This window comes from Hyaena hyaena, unplaced genomic scaffold, assembly GCF_003009895.1.
Source record: "Hyaena hyaena isolate Hyena2069 unplaced genomic scaffold, ASM300989v1 scaffold_1130, whole genome shotgun sequence".
NCBI lineage: Eukaryota > Metazoa > Chordata > Mammalia > Carnivora > Hyaenidae > Hyaena > Hyaena hyaena.
The window spans coordinates 552802-561243 of record NW_024081766.1 but is presented as its reverse complement, the minus strand read 5'-3'; positions in this window follow the sequence as shown (position 1 = coordinate 561243).

The following is an 8442-nucleotide window of genomic DNA, read 5'->3' as shown; positions in this document are numbered from 1 at the left end:
GAATAGGTATTGTTATCATCACTTTGTTGGTGAGAAAGGGTACTTAGATCTAACAGTACTTTCTTGTGAGCACTTACTATGTACCGGATATCGTGCTAAGCACTTTATATGTATTAACTAGTTTGTTCCTCACAACAGCCCCGTGAAGTGGCTACAGTTATCATCTTCATTTTAAAGTGCAGACGTATAGGGGGATTAGGAGGAACTTAACGGAGGACCATGGGGGAGAAGAAGGGGGGAAATGGTGGGGGAGAGGGAGAGAGGCAAACCATGAGAGACTCTTGAATGCTGACAAACAAACTGAGGACTGATGGATGTGGAGGGGAGGGGGGAGATGGGCATGGAGGAGGGCACTTATGGGGATAAGCACTGGGTGTTATATGGAAACCACTTTGACAATAAACTATTTGTAAAAAAATAAAAAATAAATAAATAAAGTGCAGAATGCCTCTGTGAGACAGAGAGAGGTTAAGTAAGCAACCCAGGATCACACAGCTGGTAAGTAGATGAGCCAGGCTCAGAACACAGGCATTTTTTTTTTTTTTTTACAAATAGTTTATTGTCAAATTAGTTTCCACATAACACTCAGTGCTCATCCCCACAAGTGTCCTCCTCCATGCCCATCCTCCCCTCCCCCCCCACATCCATCAGTCCTCAGTTTTTGTCAGCATTCAAGAGTCTCTCATGGTTTGCCTCCCTCCCTTTCCCCCACCATTTCCCCCCTTCTTCTCCCCCTTGTTCCTCCGTCAAGTTCCTCCTAATCCTCCTATACGTGCAAACATATGATATTTGTCCTTCTCTGCCTGACTTATTTCGCTCAGCATAACACCCTCAAGGTCCATCCACGTTGCTACACATGGCCAGATTTCATTCTTTCTCATTGCCATGTAGTATTCCATGGTATAGATAAACCACATCTTCTTGATCCATTCATCTGTTGATGGACACTTAGGCTCTTTCCATGTTTTAGCTATTGTGGAGAGTGCTGCTATGAACATTGGGGTCCATGTGCTCCTATGCCTCAGCATTTCTGTTTCCCTTGGGTAAATTCCTAGCAGTGCTATTGCTGGGTCCTAGGGGAGTTCTAGTGTTAGTTTCCTGAGGAACCTCCACACTGTTTTCCAGAGGGGCTGCACCAGTTGACATTCCCACCAACAGTGTAGGAGGGTGCTCGTTTCTCCACATCCTCGCCAGCATCTAGAGTTCTCTGATTGGCTCATTTTAGCCACTCTGACTGGCGTGAGGTGGTATCTCAGTGTGGTTTTGATTTGTATTTCCCTGATGAGGAGGGATGCTGAGCATCGTTTCATGTGTCTGTTGGCCATCTGGATGTCCTCTTTGGAGAAGTGTCTGTTCATATCTTCTGCCCATTTCTTCACTGGGTTGTTTGTTTTTCAGGCGTGTAGTTTGGTGAGTTCCTTATAGATTCTGGATATTAACCCTTTATCTGATATGTCATTTGCAACTATCTTTTCCCATTCCGTTGGTTGCCTATTAATTTTCTGGGTTGTTTCCTTGGCTGTGCAGAAGCTTTTAATCTTGATGAGGTCCCAATCATTTATTTTTGCTCTTGCTTCCCTTGCTTTTGTGAATGGAACACAGGCATTTCTGATTCATGAGCCTATGTTGTTATGATTAACTCTCTCCAGAAGAATTAGTTGCTTGTTCAGGACTCAAAATCTGTGTACATATTTACCTATACGTAATCTTAAATAAGAAATAACTTAAGCACGTTTGGAAGGAAACATAAAATATAACAAGAAAGCATGTATTGAAAGCATGCATGAAAGAAGAGAGGATATCCTCATGGACTTTATTTTTGCCTATGTGGGCCATCACTTGTTCTTTAAGGACTCTATAAGTCAGTGTGAAAAAGGGAAATTTGGCCCATGTTAAAGTTCATGGTGCCCAGATCAACTACTCAGAGATACAGCTGGACATCAGATATGAATTTCTCTTTTTTGTTTTAATGTTTTATTTATCTTTGAGAGAGAGATAGAGACAGCATGAGCAGGGGAGGGTCAGAGAGAGAGGGAGACACAGAATCTGAAGACAGGCTCCAGGCTCTGAGCTGTCAGCACAGAGCCCATCCCAATGCAGGGCTTGAACCCACAAACCATGAGATCATAACTCTAGTCAAGCACTCAACTGACTGAGCCACCCAGGCGCCCCTACAAATTTCTCTCCAGTCTTTCCATAGAGGATACTTTACAATGTAATGAACATCCTCACAAAAGAAGAAATAAGAGTTTCAAAGTGGTTTTTCTTTGGTGCCCCACCTCTGAAATGAAATTCCCAAAGGAAGGCTGGGTGAAAATAGCACTGTGGAGGTCTCTGACAGAAATGAGCAGGTAATTAGGTCTTTGCTGGTTTAATTTAATTACAGTAAGTTCCTTAGTACATCTTGAACAATACATGGATTTATATCCTCAAAACAATTCTTAAGTAATGCTCCTCTCAGCTAATTTTCTGGTGTGTACTGGGCAGCAATGATTTTAAGATTATATTCCTTGACACGTGTTCTGAATGCAGCTCTTGTAAATTGCTAGTTAATTACCTCATTTGCTGTAACCAGTAGTTGAGCACAGACTTGACATCCTATGAGGCTTATCAGTTTCTTGATAAATAACTCTCTCCTTAATGGAGTTTTCCCCTGACTCAACGCAAGATCTTAGGGGAAAAATACATACCTATGAAAGTGTTTGTTTATATAACTCGTTTGAAAGGTATTTCCTATACGAAAACACTCTTCCTTAGCACCGACAGGTAAGGCTTCATCAGATATTACCACCACATGTGGGGTTCAAGTTCCCCAAAACATTTAGTCCCTCCATGAGGTATATGGAGCAATGAACCATTCTGAAAGAACTCAGAACACGTCGCCCCAAAATATGCGACTCTTGGCATATTGATTATTTTGAGTTAAAAGCACTAGAAAAATTGCAGATACAGAAAGGACACTCTGACTGTCCTTTTTCTTAAAAGCAGGAGATGAAATTCTCATGTGAAGAATGTCCTCCCTATTCCAAAAGGAAAGTAACATTTTTATCACCAAGGATCAGAACTTGAGGTGGGGAGAACTTTGTAAATGCACCTTGTTAAACTAACCCTTTTCTTCCTAGTTGCTTCTCCACCAAATTAACTACGCTAGACTGAGCCCTCTGCCTTGTTATGTTTTCACAACTTACTCTCTTTGTCCAACTCAGTACATAAGCATTCAATCTTTTTTTAAAAAATGTTTTTATTTATTTCTGAGAGAGAGAGAGACAGCGTGAGCAGAGGGAGGGTCAGAGAGTGAGGGAGACACAGAATCTGAAGCAGGCTCCAGGCTCTGAGCTGTCAGCACAGAGCCCAGTGTGGGGCTCGAACCCACAAACTATGAGATCATGACCTGAGCTGAAGTCAGATGCTTAACTGACTGAGCCACCCAGGTGCCCCTATAAGCATTCAATCTTAACTGCTTCCTCAGGTCTTCATTTTTCTGGTGAAGACTCCCATGTGCATGTAAAAGAAATAAGGAAAACTTAGGTGCTTTTCTCCTGTTTATTTGTCTTATGTCAGTTTAATTCTTAGGTCCCACCAGATATACAAGTTTTTTCTCTCCAGTCATTTAAAGACCTTAAAAATGAAACCGTATGTCCAAATATGTCATTTGTACCTTAGCAAGGAAAAAGTAAATGTTAAGACAAGTATGTCCTACTTGCAAAGGTTTGACATCACAGTTACTAAGATATAGAGCCAAGACTTGAATCCTGTTCTTCTGGTTCAAGAGCTAATGCACTTTGTGTTCTGTTGCTACTGATTTATTTTTATAACGAAAGTCCAAGAGAATGAATGTGAATGCACAGCATATGAAATACTGGCCTTCCTGGGGGATTCAGTGAGAACAAGTTACAAAGGACTATTTATTGAATTCTCCCTATGTAACAAAACCTACTTCAAGCGATTTGTATTATTTGCTTCATTTTAATCTTACAACTCTGAAAAGTAGGTATTATGGTTTTCCCCATTCTACAGATAAGACAATTGAACAGCACAAGTGCCTAGTGGCTCAGTCGGTTGAGTGTCGGGCTTCAGCTCAGGTCGTGATCTCGTGGTTTGCATTCGAGCCCCAAGTTGGGCTTGTTCACTGCTGTCCCTGAGGAGACTGCTTCCTATCCTCTGTCTTCCTCTCTCCCTGTCCCTCTGCTGCTCATGCTCTCTCTCTCTCAAAAATAAACATTTAGGAAAACAGAAAAAGAAAAATTGAACAGCAGGCCGGTGATGTGACTTGCCCAGGTCAAGAAGCAAGAAAGAAAATTCAGAATCTGGTCATCCACATCAACCAACAGTTAACTCCAAAACCATAAGACATACAGACTTGAACTGAAAAGACACCACAAAACCATAAAATATACAGGCCTTTAAGAGATATTGCTACACCTTCATTCGCTGACCTAATTATTAATGCAATGTGTTCGTTTTAACTGGTCACTGGAAACACAATTCAAACTGCTCTCATAGGCAATGTGTGTACACAGAACATTCTCAAAGAATTTGAATTTCCTGAGGCAGATAGTTTATCCTCTTGAGAGGCAGCCAATTGAACTTGAAAAGAGATTATAGAGCTTTCCCTGCACCTGTCCCCAAGGTTACTCAGCGTTCCTAGTTAATACGAATATCCTATAGTTTGCAGAATACATATTCATAGGTAAGCATTTTAGGCTAAAACCAGAATGCTTTCTTTATGAATTACCCATAGGATTTGCATTTTTATTGACACAAAATCTATCAGTCAATCCCCAAATAGAATATAGAGGTTAAGGGTATGAGGTGTGGAGTTCTACCTCTTGGGTTTGAATTCCATTTACATCACTTATTGGCTCTAAGGTCTTGGAAAAGCTATCTTTAACACGTCTGAGATCTAGGTTCCTTATCTGTGAACCGAGGATACAAATAGCACTTCATGAAGAGGAGATGTTTGTAAGACATTTAGCACGGGTTCTAGTATGTGGTAAATGCCCATTCATTCATTCAAAAACATTCACTGATTCTGGACTATGTACTGGACCCTGTTCTAGGCATTTGGGGTACACAACTAACGCAAGCTGTCAAAAATCCCTGCTCCCACGGAGCTTGTATTCTCTGAGCAATGAGTGTTCATTATCAGCATCATCCTTGTGGTTGTCACCATTGTCATCATCATCGTTCATACCGTCAGTAGGTGTCCAAAAACGGTTTAGAGATTTTACAATGTGTCAAGATACAGATGCCCTTCAAGGCAGCTTTACTAGGAGGCTCATTAAGCTCAGTGGAACAATTCAGGTCATGACTAATCAACTCTCACTTTCACTTCAGGGTCTTACTGTAGCCAAGGCCGTTGTACTAGTTTTTCAAGCCGCAATCGCAGGGGCAGAGTAACCCTGCAGAAAGCAACCGGGAAATAAAACCTGAAAATCTTCGTTTCGAATTTCCAAATGCATGTCTTGGAAGCCTAACTTCCAGAGAAGACAGGGGTCCCTCCAGAAGGCAGATAAATCACCTCTTCTCTTTCCTTTAAGAGGAGAGAGGCCCATTCCTATTCATCAGTAAGAGTCCTGCTGGTGACATACGGAGTGTGCAGATGTAAAGTCAAGTGATGAGATCGAAAAGATCAGAAAGAGAGCAACGCCATTAACAGGACCCATATCAGTCATTTGTGTGTTTGGGGGAAAGTCCTTCTGTTCTCACATCTGGATGATTCTAAGACACCACAAAAAGAGGAGCTCACACGGACTCTGAGCCAACACAGGTCTGAAGCAAAGAGAATGATACCCTTGACAAGTCGAGTGGGGACAGGTGCCATAAGGTAAAGGTGACCCTGCCCTAGGCACGATAGTCAAAACCGGTTCTGACTAAGAAAGACTGGGAAGCTGAGGGAGCTCTGTATCTGCTGATATGGATGCAAGGAATCTTTCTGTGTGTGTGTAACCCAAGTCTTCCCAAAATGTGACATCTAAACTTTCGGAAGCTGAAAGATGATTAAAAGTTGGTCGGTAGGAGGAGGCATGGAGACGGAAGTGAGAGTGTCCTGTGAAGAGGGACGGCATAAGTGAAAGACACGAGGAGGTGTCCTGAAGGAGCTCACTGTTCGGGGTGGCCGGGAAGCTAGGCAGAAGCCAGGTAGCAGTGTCTTTTACATTCTGAGTTCAAAGGAGCCCACATGACACCGAAAGTCATAGCTATACCATGAATTCTCACCCCATTCATTTATAATTACATATTAATTAATGATACTTTATTATAATATAACCCACAAAACGATCAAGTTTATAATTATATATCTATATTATGTAGGTAGTACCTAAGATAACATGCTTGATGTATTTATATTCTATATTATAGCATATAATATATTCTTAGAAAATACTTGTCAAACACAGTTCCAAGAGCTGGGCGTACTCTCTTGAACAGATCGGACAACATTCCTGCCCTCATTAAGCTTCTCTTTGGGGAGAGGGAAGCAGACCATAAGCAGGCAAAACCCCCCCGAATTTTAAATTTCATGTAATAAAACATGTTATAAAAGAAAATGTGGAAATATAATAGAGGTTAACCACAGAGGGAGGGAATGAGAATGGAGGCATTTTAGATAGGGGGTGAGGCCTTTCTACAGAGGCGACATTTGAGATGAGACGTGAATGACAGGGGCACAGCCAGAGGAGCCTTTCAAGCGTCTAAACTGAGACTCAAAGGTCGTGGGGTACAAACAAATTTAATGTGTTTGGGGAGCATAAAGAAGGGCGATGTTAATGGAATGTTATGAGGTAAGAAAAAGATCGTAGGAGAGGAGGTCGAGGACGGAGGTGCAGGTTAGATCGTGCAGATCTTGGGAGGTGAGGGGAAGCCGTGTAGAGATTTCATTTCAAATGAAAGAGAAAGCCAATGTCACCTTTGCTCTTTCTCACATCCCTAGTAGAGAGTTCTAGGAAACGTCAAGAGGCATGTCTGGTGTGTGCTTGGCACCGAGCTCTTGTGGCTACACGTGGAAGCTGCCATTTCTGCTTGCCCTGTCCTGCCCACAAGGCTCTCTTGAGGCTACAAACTGATGACACAGCACTGAAGACCGTTGTCCTATTTGTACCGCAAATGGAGGCTGACCTGGTCCTGACCCACACGGCTGTTTTTGTTCTGTGCTCCAAAGGCCCCCCAAATGGGGAAGGTGTCCGAACTTGTCCTTACAGGTGCTGCACTCGAGCCTGAGTGTTATACTCCAGTTCATGTACAGGCCGCAAGGCGGCCCAGCTTTACGCTCTTCACATCCTCCATAGACTTCAGTGATAGGTTGCTGTATATTACTATTTTTATCTTTATCATATTCTGATGATTTTCACATGCCGGACTCAGGTCTTTGAGAGCTAGGCTTGAGAACAATGGGAGTGTTAGACTTGATGATATTCTTAGAATGTTTCCTTCATTTCCTCCTTTCTCTTCCAAGCCAACACTGGAGAATATTTGAAAAGCCCAGCTTAGCCCCGAAGAGTTCTTTTCCAAGACACTACATGGTCTTTGGTAAACAGACCCTTGTTGGACCTGGCCTGTTGGTCCCCTAGCCTGGCTGAAGCCATCAACGTGGAACTTTGAGGTCACTGGTGATCTTGATAAGACGCACCTCACTACAATGGTGGATATGGAAACCTACTAGCATGTGTGGAGAGGCAATGGGAGGTTAGGAAGTAAAGACAAACTCTAGACAACACTTTCTAGAAAGTTTGTTAGGAAGCGGAGCAGAGAAATGGTGATAATGCTAGAGTAGGGGAAGTATTAATACTAGCCCATATTATGTACGTAGAACTGAGGCTTGGGGCTATCTTGCCAATGGCAAAGAGTTAGTAGGCTATGGACGGGACTCAAACCCAAGTCTTTCTGGATCTCAGGATGCAATATATGCCTAAAGAATTCAGCCCGAAATACGGGCCTCAAACATATAAAGCTGTTTTAACTCTGCAAGAGTATTTCCTTTTACATGGTACTCCAGGAAGGTAACTCAAATGTTCAACTGTTTCACTGCTAATCAAGGCATGGTGTCTCTAATAAACAGAGCCGAGAAAACCGCACAGATACAGAGGAAATAACAGGGGAATTTGAAAGAGCTGCATTGCATTTGCTCTATCAACAAAGTCTCAGCAAAATATTTTGGTTGACTTAAAGATAGCGGGGGAGGGGCGCCTGGGTGGCTCAGTTGGTTAAGTGTCTGATTCTTGATCTCACCTCAAGGTAGTGATCTCATGGTTTGTGGGTTTGAGCCCCGCATCAGGCTCTGTGCTGACAGTGCAGAGCCTGCTTGGGATTCTCTGTCTCCCTCTCTCTCTCTACCCCTCCCCAGCTTGCTCTCTCTCCCCAAAACATTAAAAAAAATTTTTTTAAATAAATAGACATTTAAAAAATAGTAGGGGAGTGAAACTTACATGTTTATCTCTTGTT